This window comes from Mauremys reevesii, linkage group 10, assembly GCF_016161935.1.
Source record: "Mauremys reevesii isolate NIE-2019 linkage group 10, ASM1616193v1, whole genome shotgun sequence".
Classification (NCBI taxonomy): domain Eukaryota; kingdom Metazoa; phylum Chordata; order Testudines; family Geoemydidae; genus Mauremys; species Mauremys reevesii.
The window spans coordinates 15,262,938-15,276,798 of NC_052632.1; the positions used below are offsets into that span (position 1 = coordinate 15,262,938).

The following is a 13,861-nucleotide window of genomic DNA, read 5'->3' on the forward strand; positions in this document are numbered from 1 at the left end:
ACATCTTAATATTCTGTGAAACAAGAAGCCAGACTGTGTGAAAGGCAGCTGTTAAACCCTCAAAAAGCTAGGGTAAAAATTCATCTATCAGCAAAAACTGGCAGCATGCTTAATCCTTTTAAATTAATATTTAGACAGGAGCTTAAGTTAGAGGTCCAGAGAAAAAGAGTTGGGATGGAAATCAGCACCAGCCAGTTAGGATGCAGCTATTTGTGTACAATTCCGATTGGTGAACAGCAATTCTGACCTCAATATTGTCCTCTGAGGAGATAATCAAAATGTGCTGACTTGACAGATTGCTGAAAATAGCAGAGCATGAATCAGGATTTTCTTGTAACAACAACAATACCTATCTGATTAAGCGCTGGTTGCAGTGTTGTAGCCATATTGGAACCTGGATATTAGGGAGACAAAGTGGGCGAAGTCATATCTTCAGGACCTGAAGAAGAGCTCTGTAGCTCTGAAGCCTGTCTCTCTCACCAACAGAAGTTGGTCCAGTAAAAGATATTCCCTCCCCCACTTTTGTACCTCATTCGAGGGGTTTTAAACTGAACGAATGGATGCCAAACCTTTTAAATTCCTCAACTGACAGATTAATCAGAAACAGGAAAGTGGTAATGCCTTTGGATAAAGCACTGGTGAGGCTACTACTATAACACTATGTCCAGTTTTGCTGTCCATACTTCAAAAAGGATGTTGAAAATCAGTCAGTGTTCAGAAAATGCTAAAAGCATGATCTGAGGACTGGAATACATGCCAACATGTGAGAGACTTAAGACAATCAGGCTCTCTAGTTTATCAAAGAGGAGGTGAAAAAAGCAATTTGATCATGGTCTGTAAGCATCTGCCTGGAGAGGAGATTGATAGTAGAGGACTCTTTAGCAGACAAAGGCATAACAAGATCCAGTAGCTGGATATTGCAGCTTGACAAATTCAAACTAGAAATAAGATGCAACTTTTTAACAGTAGGGGTAACTAAGTATTTGGGATGTGGTGGCTGAAGTCTTTCAATCGAGACTGGCTTAGCCACAGGTTATTGGGCTTGATGGAAGAATCATTGAGTGAAGTTACATGGCAGGTGTATGCAGAACATCAGACTAAATGATCAGCATGGTCCCTTCTGGATTTATCAAAGGCAATAGCAAAACTCCCCTTGACTTCAATGGGGCTAGGATTTCACCCTATGAATATATAAATGCAACATAGTTTTCTAGTTACTATTTTGTCCACTAAAGCTCCAAGCTCTACTTTGAATTAAGGAGGGCACAGCAGCAGGAGTCCAGCAGCCCCAAGACTGGTGACACAGCATTTTTGCCATACATTCGTTATCAGTCCCATGGAATTTCTTGGGCCGCAGTGGCAGCATATGTGTCATGTATACGTGTTGTGTATTTAACTAACTCTTGGGCTTCCCACCACAGAGGTGACTTGCTGCAGTGAATTGGCCCTGCAGCTAAGTCATTAATAAAAGTCCACTCCTGCCAGGGAATCCCGGTCCAAGTAACACAGTCTTTGCTACACTCTCAAACAGGGCCCACCACCTCCTTCCCAAAGGGTCAGTCTGTCTTTCCTCTGCATCAAGCACTCTTCTGCCCAGTCTCTTGGCACAGCTTTCACCCTTGCCAGGCTCCTGTAAGCCTCGGCCTTCAGGGCTTGGCTCCCTGCTATTTCCTGAGTAGCCACACCTAGGTCTGCCTACCTGGAATCTCGCACAGGCCTCCACCTGCCTTGTGCTCTCCTCCAGCTCCTCACTCCAGCCAGCTCTTCGCGGCTGGGCTTCCTTCCTCTTGAGTCCCTTAGGCTCAGTCTTTAAAAACCTCCCCAAGTCTGGCCTCACCAGCCTCCTCCTAGCCCAGCTTTGGCTCCCCAGCCTCTCAGTTCTTCAGGCTAGTTGGGAACAACCTGTCCATCCTCCTCCCCAGCCACCACTCACCTGCTGGACTTTGCTTCTTTTATGCCAGACACCCTAGCAAGGTGGGGCTAATTGAACAGGGCTGATCAAGGGCCAGTCCACCTTGTTACAGTCATTCTGAGTGACAGTATATGGATGTTCTTTGTGCACTGAGAATCAGAGCTGGACAGGTTAGCAGGAGTCCTCCCCTGTGGCTAGCTGTGGCAGAAGTGCTAAACAGACCTGAAGGGGGCCATGACTAGCTTGGCTTGGTCACCGGTGGCCTGATCCTAAGCCTGTTGAACTCAATGGGAATCTTTCCTTTGACTTCAATGGGTTTTGGATTGGGTCCTAGTACAAGGACACATAGAATGGGTCAGGGAATAAAAGAAAAGGAGCAAATGGACCAGAACCCAGAGGGACAAGCAATTTTCCACTGGAAAAAAAAGGTGTTTTTCATTAAAAAACAATGTAAGATACCAGCAGGTGTTAGTGTGTATGAGAGAGACTGCTGAGCCCTGAGTGAAGAGCAGGTGGGCAGCCAGAGCAGCTTGCCTAAATACCGCTTTCCATTTTCCCTTTTCCTCTTATAGGTTGTATGCTCAAGATTTTTACCACTGCTTCTGTGGGAGCTGGGGACTGGCACGAAGCTGCAGCACTAGCAGTGCCCAGGGCACATTGGAAAGCTGCCTAATTGCAGACAGTATTCACTCATTTAGAAATGTATATTTGGTAACGATCACCAGGATAGTTGAATGCATCCATGAACAATTAATTGCTTGTTAAGTAACAAGACAATTAATTGCTTAAGTAACCCACCCTCCTCTTTTGATTAGGCCAATCAAAGGCCTTTCCAAACAAATAAGTCTTACACTGTGTGTGATAAAGTATGTTCTCTCCTCTGACTCACATTTTGTTTAGCTCTGTGCCCTGCTTCTTTAGAGCCAAAGTACTACATATTCTTAAAACATATTCTAAATGAGTGTCTGAATTGCAGCATAGGGACACAGGAATTACCCGACTGGATCAGACTTGTTTGTCAACCATCTCATCTTGTCTCCAACACTGTGGCAGAGGAAGGGGCAAGAAACCCTGTGACAGGCAGGCAGAGAATAACATTCTCAAGGAAAGGTTCTTCCAGGCCCCTATTAGTGAGAGGCTAGATTATGCCCTGAAACATGAGGATTTATTTCCCTTACTAAATGCTTGTTTGAGGGCATTCAAAAAATCTGTGCTAGTGAACATTTCTCTCTTTTTGAAATCTGCTAACCTCTTGGTCTCAGTGATAGAATCAGCTTGTGGCAGGGTGTTCCAGAGGCTGTCTTGTGTGGAAAAAGTATTTCCTTTTAATAGTTTGAAATAAATTGGCTACCTCTCAATGTCAAAGATTGTCCCCCTGTTCTTGTATCATGAGAAAAACAGAAGTTCCTGATCTCCATTCTCCAGACCAATCGGTTATGTCCCCTCTTCTTTTCCTCTACAATAAACAGCCCAAAACTTTTCAGTCTCTTTATATACAAAAAAGTTTTCCCAAGCAACCCATCATTTTCATCACCTGTCTTTGAACCAGCTCCAGTCCTCCTTATCCTGTTGGCGACAGGATGATTCTAACTGAGTACAGTATTCCAGGTAAGGCTGTGGCATTGATTTATACAGCAGCATTATAACATTTTCTATATTATTTTCCATCCAATTCCATATGCACTGTAAGAATGAAATCTCAGCCCTGCTGAAGCCAATGGGAGTTTTGCCATTGACTTGAATAGCGCCAGGATTTCCCAACATTTTATTTGTAAAGTACTGCTGCACATTGAGGAGATATTCATTGAACTGTCCAGGATGATGCCCAGATCTTTTCCCTAAGAGTATCTATCCATCCACAAGTGGTAGTGCTGGTGAAAGTATTATTTGCTTTAAAGCAGAGCTTAGGAGACCTAGCTATAGGCCAAAACAGCATTTTAAAGAGAGGCCTTGGACAGGGGAGGGATAGCTCAGTGGTTTGAACATTGGCCTGCTAAAACCAGGGTTGTGAGCTCAATCCTTGAGGGGGCCATTTAGGGATCTGGGGCAAAAAAAAAAAAAGTAAAAAAAAAAGTTGGGGATTGGTCCTGCTTTGAGCAGGGGGTTGGACTAGATGATCTCCTGAGGTCCCTTCCAACCCTGATATTCTATGATCCTAAGGTGGTTCTGCTGCTTACTGTGGAGAGGAGTATAACTTTGCATCATGGGATCCACTCACCACAAGTGGTGCCTCCTCCTGACCACTCTGGGATTAGCTCTTTCCAATGCCCCCAGATGCTGCTCATTGCACCCCCTACTGCTGCTGCTTCTCTCTCTCACTGTCTGCCACTCAATGTGCTCTCTCTTGTGTGACTTGCCCTCTGGTCAGGTGACAACATGTATTTCCCCCTTTCAGGTATCAAAGTCTTTCCTTACCAGCAGTCTTCTCATTCACTACCTCATAGTATCACTTCCTCAGGGGCTAGTAGAGGAATCCAGACCCACCCTCTAATCAGCAGCCAAGGTCTGCACCATCCTGAACCTTGCTAGCTTTTCCCTACACCTTCTAGCACCCTCAGGTTTGCCAGCCAAATTTCCTTCTCTCAGGAAGTGACTGCAAACTACTTCCCTATAGCCCCTTTCTGCTCTCAGCATCCTGGCTTTATAGAAGCCCTGCTTGTTCCTGCACAGGTGAGCTTCCCCTAATTAGAGCTTTCCTCTCAGCATAATCCCCCCAGTTTGCAGCCCAATAGGTCCTCTGGGGCCTACATTAACCCCTTCAGGGTGAGTATGGGAACACATCCTATCACACTTTGTTAAATTGTTTTTAAAAGAAGAATGCCACCATGAAACCGCCATGTTCATTGAAACACTTCTTAAGAACAATGAGTTAGAAAGCAGTTTCCTAACATGATGGAACATGTAGTGTAGACAAGACTTAAAAGCCTTGTCTCTTTCAATCCCTTTCTATGAGCAGGATCAGTTCCTTTTAACCCTCCTTTGATTTTAGGCCACTTTTGCGCTAATTGGAAATGCACAATGGTCACAATTAAAATGGCATTAGCGAGTAACTAATTAGGGGGGATTGTGGCATTGCTATGTGAAATCATTTATCCACAAAGGGACAGCTCCAACTGCCAGCAGTGTTTGTTAGGTGAGAGTAAAAAACAAAAACAAGATGTTAATGTCAGCCACTGTGATCAGATCAGTTTCTGCTCCCTATTATACCAATGTAGATCTGCAGTGATCCATTAGAGTCAACAGAGAACAGAACTGGACCATAGTCTCATAAAAATCACATTGAACAGACATCATTCAAAGAGCTATGTTAAAAGGTGTAATTGCCAAGATGCCACGGGTGGGATTCATGAAGGGATTTAGGCATTGCAATGTTGAGCTTCACAACACTTAACTTCAGGTGCCTAGAAAATCCAGGAACTACACTGCGATCCACAAAGCTGAGTTAGGTGCCTATGCTCCCTATACAGCAAAGGGATAGAGACAGATGCCTGCCTTGCTCCACAGAAAATGATCAGATGAAGAGGAGCCCACCTGATAGCTCTCAATCCTCTGGTTAGAGGACTCAGCAGGGTTACTGATGTTTGGGAGATCCAGGTTCAATTCATCCATGTCTTTCAGAAGGGGGAGAAAGGCTCCCAACAGGGGTCCTCCCACATCCCAGCTGAATCCTCTAATCACTGAGCTACGGGATATTTGGATGTAGGATTCCTTCAGTCTCTCTAGCTGAGGCGGTTTCACTGTGGCTAAATAGTGAAAGAGGAGGGGGACTGGACCCAGATCTCCCCCCTCCTAGGTGGGTGTCCTAAGCCCTGGCCTACAGCATCACACCCCCTTGCTCTAGAGTGAGGCAGCAGTGCTGATGCCCAGAGGCCTAGGGAACTCTTATCCTGAAAAACTTAAGCCCAGAGAGAGGCTAGGTGCCTATGGGATTTGGCAGGCGTCTGGTGGATTCTAGTGGAGCCCAAACTGGGATTTAAGGCAACTAAAACAGGGACTGATGTGCCCAAGCACTTTTGTGGCTCCTACCCTAGAGTTCTAGGAGGTTGTAAAGATTCCCTAATCCCAAAAGGTTTATCAGCTTTAACCGTGTACTATATACACCAGCTGTGCTCAGTTACTTACAACAAGTGAGAGCGAGAGGAAGAGAACACTTTGTATATGTCAGATACATTCAAAACTTTTTGGGGTTGGGATTTAATTATTTAGACCCAGATTCTCAGGGTCAGCCAAGGTGTGCTCAGAGCAAAAGCCGGTAGACAAATCTCGCTTTAAGCCACCTATGTAATACCCCCGTCCAGTCCTTGGCATAAATTAGAGTTACCTCAGGGCTTCTCTAGTATATATAAGCAGCAAGGAGTCCTCTGGCACCTTATTGACTAACAGACATTTTGGAGCATGATTTTTCGTGGGTGAATACCCACTTTGTCAGATGCATGTAGTGGAAATTTCCAGGGGCAGGTATATATATGCAAGCAAGAAGCAGGCTAGAGATAACGAGGTTAGTTCAATCAAGGAGGATGAGGCCCTCTTCTAGCAGTTGAGGTGTGAAAACCAAGGGAGAAGAAACTGGTTTTGTAGTATATATAGTAGTTGCCAATGGCTTTGAGGAATTCTGGCATCTGGGGATTAGCAGAGCATAGGGATGCCTGGGCTATATCCATTTTCCCCCAGACTTGCCCCCTGTGCTGGGTAGCAGGAGTGATGGTTTACAAATTGGTATGGTAGCTCTTTGCCTCAATAATTCCTTGTGTGGGAAAAATCCTCCACTGGTTGGATCTGCTGACTGTAGGACTGCTTTGTGCTGGGACACTAGTGCAATGCTGCATTAAAGGCCCAATTCTGTATACCTTACTCACAACAGGCACTTACACAAGTAGCCTCGGTGGGACTATGCACGTGAGCAATGACTACAGAATCAGGCCCTAAGTAAAATATCCTATTGAAAGAAAAGGTTCAGAGCCAAACTCCGCTCTCAACTATGTTGCATCAGCCTGGAGTAAATCCCCTGATTTCTGAGCACAGCTCCTCCCTTCTGTTTTTATATGTTTGGAGACATTTGTATCCTTTTTACGGCAATACAAACACACTGGTAAGTCATCTGTGTTTTTCAAACATCACTAACCCGGCAAATTAAAAATGGACCCATGATTAATTAGGATTTCTTTTCTCCTTTGTAAATGAAATAAGTGCCTGTGACAGCTGGAAAATGCAGGTGTTTTCTATCAGATTCTGCAGGTCCCAAAGGTCCCAGAGTGCAGGAAAGAATGTTCTGAGACACAGATTCCCTTGGATTCCCTGTAGAATATTTTTATCTTTTTTCCCCCAATTGTTTCTGTCTACAAAGATTATAAATGCTGTTCAGTAGGAGCAAGACCATTTTTAATGGAATTTTTTTGCTAAAACTAATTAAACGTCTGCCTCTCCCATTGCCACAAATAGGCAGAAGATTAACTACAAAATAATGACTGATTTGGATTGCAAACAGGGAGTTCTGAAGACTTAATAATTCACTTACATTCTCTCTTTTGTAGGTGCTTAAGTTTTCTGCCCAGTATAGGAAATTACTGGCAACCTAAGGCTCCTGGGTCAGTTGGAAATAACCTGAAGAATGTATTTTATATTGGCTGTCATTCAAGGAATGGAAACTAATTGATTAAGACCACCTCCACAGAAGGATTTTTATTCACTTAATCACGTGTTCATCTTGTGTGGTCTGCAGATAACGCTTGCCTTCATAAATCACAGTTACTGTCAAAATATCACATTTTCTGCTACACAGATATGTAGCAAAGCACTTGAGAGGAGTCTGATGAGACATCTTTATTTGCTATCTATGACACTTTGTGCAGGAAAAAGCCTAATTAAGTTTTGTGAACAATAGCCTTGCTAGTCTGTTTAAAGCATTTTTTTTATGGTATGGTGTCTGCACATTACAGGGGGTGAGGCTTCTGCCCAGATAACAAGTCTTCTTTTAAAAAAGAAAAGAAGAAGAAGAAGAAGGAAGAAAAAAAAAAAAAGAGAACCAGTCCCCCAGTATTGCTATTAGATTGTTACATAGGCCAACTTCCCTTCATTTTACCAGCTCTTTCTGATTGTTCTAGTTGTTTTCTGCTCTATTAGTCTCTGTATCTGTTAATTGCCTCTGGCATGTTTTACCTAAGGCTTAGAGTTCTGGAGTGCTTTAAGGGGCCAGAGCCAGCCAATGGGAAGACTTCAATGTGAGCTGGATCAGACCCTCACATAAGTCCAGCTTCACATTTCTAACTGGTGCATGCACTTACCCTTTGTTCCTAGGGGAAGGAAAGGGTGAGTGTCCATAAGAGCAGGGCCGGTGCAAGGAAGTTTTGCGGCCTAGGCGAAACTTCAACCTTGCACCCCCCCCAGCTAACCCCACCCCCCCACAGCAGCTAACTTAGCCCCCCACCCGGGGAGCCCCCCCCACGGCAGCTACCCCCCCCCCCCACCACGACACCTAACCCCTCTCCACCCTGTCCCCCCACGGCAACTAACCCCACCCGGGGAGACTCCCTCTGCCCTGGCAGCTAACCCTGCCTGGGGAGATTCCCCCCACGGAAGCTAACCCTGCCTGGGGAGATTCCCCCCATCCAGCTCACCTCAGCTCTGCCTCCTCCACTGAGCACGCTGGCACCGCTCTAATTCTCCTCCCCACCCAGGTGTGCGGTGCCGATTGGAGGAGACATAGAGTGGGGGCTGTGTGCTCAGCGGAGGAGGTGAGCTGGGGCGGGGAGCTGTTCCCCTGTGTGCCTCCCCCCCATTACTGCGGGCAGCCCTCCCCGCATGCCCCCCCAGCTCACCTCCATTCCACCGCCTCACCTGAGGGGACTTTTAGGCACCCCCAATCACTAGGCGGCCACCTAGTTTGCCTAAATGGTTGCATCGGCCCTGCATAAGAGGAGGCTCTGGGCCTGATTCTGATCTCCTTTGCTCCTGGTTTACTTCACTGGTCTTACCCCCTGATTTCCACCAATGCCGGATTAGACTCAGACCCCAGTATTTAAAGACTGGCATCTAGGGGGCTGATTCTCTAATGCCTTCTACCCTGAGTTGTCATTCATACTTGTGTGAAGTGGCTGTAGAATGTTGCCAGATCAGAATTCTCTGCTCAAGTTAGTGGTAGTGTGTCACACCCACTTTACACAGGTGCAAATGTAGAGGCAAATCAGGCTCCTACTGTGCACTCAATTACAGCTGCCATGTAGAAAGTCCAGGAGAGAGCTCACCTGGAGATTCCTGGTCTCTAAGCAGATGGAGGTGACAGAAGATGCCAGATCGCTGTGGGAAAGAAAGGAGTGGCTGATCTATCCCTGCTGTAGTCCCAACCAATGAGAAGAGAATTCACCTCTAAAACGCATTTCTTTGTAGCAAGTGAGAATGGATGGCCCAAGGCCTGCAATAGGGAGCTTTTCATCACAAACATGAACCCTGCTTTGGGTTTGGCCCAGTAATTGGAAACTGTTGTGATCCGATGCTTGTTTTGTGGCCTATGTGAAATGAATGGGCATTTCAGGTCAGTCTCTTTTGTATTCGTATCCAGGTCACAAAACTCACCGTCATGACTAGAACACCTGCCTTTAGCAGTCTCAGCCCAGGAAAGGCTGCAGAGACTAAACTCCCCTCCCGAACGGTCCACCAACCGGGCTTCAAGAAGTTAACTTGTAGCCAGATTTTGGTAGAAGCATCAGACTTTAATGATTAGTTATGGGAGTTGTGTGCAGAGAGTCCATTGAGATGTGAATTCTCTGCTCTTATCCAATGCAGTTGTGTTAGGATATTGTCTCTGTAGGTTTCTAACTGCCACAAAGCTAACCCCTCCTCCCCGGCCCCACTCCCTTTCCCCACAGCATTTTGGGTTGACTTTATTTGGTGAAGTTCAGAAATAAACATCTCCATCTGCATTAACACGAATGTGCCCAGGGAATCCACGATAATGAAGTTCTACTGGCCAAATTCCGGTACTGGGAGAAATCAGCAGCCATAGAAGCTACTTCAGCTCTGAGACTACAGTAGCAGCTATAGTATTGCTCCATTAGTGCAATATGGTCTGGAGGAAGGATTCTGTGGTCTCTCTTGCCCCAATCTCACCTCCTTTTTACCTGGCTGTGCTCAGAGAACAAGATTTGGCCTATTATGAAGAGTGTGTATCAGTAAGTCATCCAAGTAGGACCATTTGTTTTTCTTTTAATGCTTTCACAGAGCAGTGGTAACTCAAATGCATTTATTAGAACCGTTTAAAGTCTTTTCATCTAATAATAACAACATTAATGCTTTGGGATCTCAAATAAGTTTGAGACAGCATTTCAGTTCACCTTTAATTTTGTTTTTAACTGTTCAGCCCATTGATTTAACACTTATTCTTTCATTCCATACTTGTTTCAGTTGTGAACGTCTTCCAAGTGATTTTGGCCATACTGCATATTGGCTCAATATTCTACTCTTTTATATTTGGAGGTAATTTCCCCCCCGTCTTTTTCTTTAGGCACTTCAGCCTTCATTCATCCAAGAAAGAAACTTTCAAAAATAGAGAATATTTCTTGTTTATTACATTGTGAGTAAATGAATGTGAGCCTCATAATTAATGTGCCTCGTATAATTTATCATTGTGGAAGAAAAATTGATTTGTACGCATTTCTAGAGACAATATACAGGAAGCAGTAGATGGAGCCTTCTGGGGGGATATGGTGGGGGGAGAGAGAAGGGAAAGGAGAGAAATAAAAGGACCAGAAACTTTTAAATGCAGAAAAGGAGTTGTACGAAAGATTTAACAGGAAGCTATTTACACAGGGATTTTCCTAAAGAAAGCTGGGCATCTAACGCCCTTAAATTCTTTCACAGTCTCAGCCCTAGATTGCTTTATGCTTTTAAATATAGTGATATACACCATGATATTTAATATACAACTGCACCTAGTTTGCCATTTTAATAACTGCACTATTCACGAGAGGGAGGTGTAACATGAGCCAAGACATTTTTGGGACTCAGCCATCTTTCTTTGATTGCCTCTGATATACTTACCAGTAAGTGGCACTATAGCAACACGCATCAGTATAGGCAGATGAAAACCGATTCTGCTAATGGAGCAAATGTGATGATGATTTCATTATTATTTGACATTTATATTGTGATAGGGACTCATTGTGGTCGGTGCAGTACAAACCTGTAGAAAATGAGAACCCTGCTCCAAGGAGCATACAGTGCCTCAGCCAGGAAGAAAGGAAGGTGAAGGTAGCTGCTGTTAAATGGATTGAGCTTGTGCCTAGAAGTCAGAAGGCTTGGGTTTTATTCCTGACTGCCACTGACTCACTATGACCTGGATCAAGTCATTTACAGTAATCTCCCCGTGCCTCAGTTTCACCATCTGTATTCAAATCAGCAGGGCTGGATGCTATTCACCCCAGGGTGCTAAAGGAATTACCTGAAGAAATCTCAGCGCCTCTGGCAATAAAATTTGCAAACTCATGGATGACAGGAGAGCTTCCAGAAGACTGGAGAAGGGCTAACACGGTGCCCAACTTTAAACAGGGAGTGAAGGAGGAGCCAGGGAACTATAAACCAGTTACCCTGACCTTGATACCTGGGTAGCTACTAGAGCAATGTATGAAACATTCAATTTGCAAATACCTGGAGGATGAAGGGGTGATCACTAGTAGCCCACATGGATTTACTAAGAACAAATCATGCCAAACCAGCTTGATTTCCTTCTTTGACAACTAGTTCGGTGAATAAGGGGAATACGGTGGACATAGTATACCTGGACTTTAGCCAGGCTTTTGACACAGTCCCACATGACAGTCTGATAAGTAAGCAGGAGTAATGCAGGCTCAGTAGAATTACCATTAAGTGGATACATAATTGGTTAAACAACTGCAAAGAATGAATAATTATGAATGGAATGATGTTAGGGATCTGTTCTGGGTCCAGTGTTATTTAACATCTGTATTAATGACCTAGATTTAGGAATAGAGAACATATTGCTCACATTTCAGATGACACAAAGCTGGAAGGGGGGCTGCAAACGCTTTGGAGGATAAAGCTAAAATTCTTGATAAATTGGAGAACTGGGCTATAGACAACAAAATGAAATTCAACAAAGACAAATGTAAGATGCTACAATTAAGGAAGAAAAACCAACTGCACAGATACAGAATGGGGGATAACTGGCTTGGCAGCAGCACTGCTGAGAAGGATCTAGGAGTCATGGTGGATCACAGCCTCAACATGAGTCAACAATGCAATGCTGTTACACACACACACAAAATTTTGGTTGCATTAACAGAGGCATAGCATGCAAGTCACCGAAAAGGTGATAGTACCACTCTACTCAGTACTGCTTAGGTCTCAGCTGGAGTACTGTATCCAATTTTGGTCACTATTTGTGACGGTGTGCATTCACTTCTGTTGGGTGCATGCAAACCTGAACTCACCTCTCTCTCTCTTTTTGTGGTGCCCCCTGTCAGTGGTTGCCCTCATTAGGCAGGTCTTCATTGGTTCAGCCCTCCAGCTAAGCCATACATAGTCTAAACCCATGAAGGAACCTCATCTGGGGTGACAAAAGTCCAATAGGGCCTATCACTGTACCCTGATTGGTAGCTGCAGCCCTGTCTCTGGACTCAGTTCTCAGCCCCTTCTGGCTCAGCTTCAAGTCCATCCCTGCCCTGGTATGAAGCAGTGCTCCCAGGACTTTCTCCCTGGAGTCTCTTTACCTTATTAGTTGTTCTCACCCCAGATCTCCAGCCATGTTATTCCTTTAAGGTTAGTCCTCTTCCCAGGGTAACAAAGTTCAATAAATGGTTGCTGCTCTGCAGAGTCTTCACCCCCATCCTGGAGCCTTTAAACAAACAAAATAAAACTTGTCCCCTTCTTAGGACTGTGGCCACTCTGCCAGCCCACCCACTCACCACTCTGGGTCCCAACCCAGGGACTCTATAAATAGCAGCTACATGCTGCTTCCTTTAATAGTTGCTGCTGCTATTCCCTGAGCCCCTTCCCATGTAACCCTTTCCTCTTCATCCTTACCTCAGGGCTGAAATTCTCCACTCCTCTCCTTCCTCACTGAATGCCAGTACCACCAGAACCCATCTTCTGGCTCTCCCTTGAGCTTCTGCAACCAGCAAGGAGACACCCCTTTACTCCTCTGGTCCCAACCAGGAACTGACCTGCTCAGGCCCTGCAGCTCCTTTTATCTGTGCCTACTGTGCTCTAATTGGCTGCTTCCCTGCAGCCTTTCTAGGCAAGCTTGGAGGACCCACCTTAACTGCTCTTTTCTGGGTGGGGGGGAGCAGTAGGACCATGAGGCCTCTACCAGGGGGCCTCAAAGGCCCTGGTACACCTTGTCACACCCCTGTAAAGAAAGAATGTAGAGAAACTGGAAAAGATCCAGAGTCAAGCGACAAAGATGATCAAAGGGATGGAATTCAAGCCATATGAGCAAAGGCTGAAGGAACTGGTATGCTTAGTCTGGAAAAAAGGCAACTAGGAGGGCAGGGGGAGATGATAGCAGTCTTCAAATACTTGAAAGGCTGCCATAAAAAAGATGGAGAAAAATTGTTCTCTCTTGCCACAGAGGACAGGAAAAGAGACAATGGGTTTGAACTACAACATAGCAGATTTAGATGAAATCTCAGGAAAAACTTCCTAGTTGTAAGAACAGGAGGACAATGGAAGAGACTGCCTAGGGAGGTTGTGGAAGCTCCTTCGCTAGTGGTTTTTAAGAAGAGGCCAGGTAGCCATCTCTCTTGGATGGTTTGACACAAAACATCCTGCATTTTGGCCCTTGTGGTCCCTTCTAACTCTGTGGTTCTATGAAGGAGATAACTCCGCCCCCCCCCACCACTGTAAAGCATATTTTGATCTCCAGGGAAGAGGTGTTCTGCACAAATAATCATTGTTATATTGTTTTCTGTTATCTGATGATGTCAGTGGTTCAAACCC

At 45.0% G+C, this 13,861-nt stretch overlaps 1 long non-coding RNA gene across 1 annotated transcript in view; it reads right to left on the bottom strand.

Moving 5' to 3' along the window:
* Positions 1-13,070, bottom strand: part of LOC120373105 — a 33,994-nt gene extending 20,924 nt beyond the window's left edge. The window contains exons 1-2 of the long non-coding RNA XR_005585382.1: positions 12,947-13,070; positions 12,634-12,758 (exon numbers count right to left, since the gene is read on the bottom strand). This is a non-coding gene — a long non-coding RNA (uncharacterized LOC120373105). The remainder of the gene's footprint in view (positions 1-12,633; positions 12,759-12,946) is intronic.
* Positions 13,071-13,861: the final 791 nt, after the last annotated feature.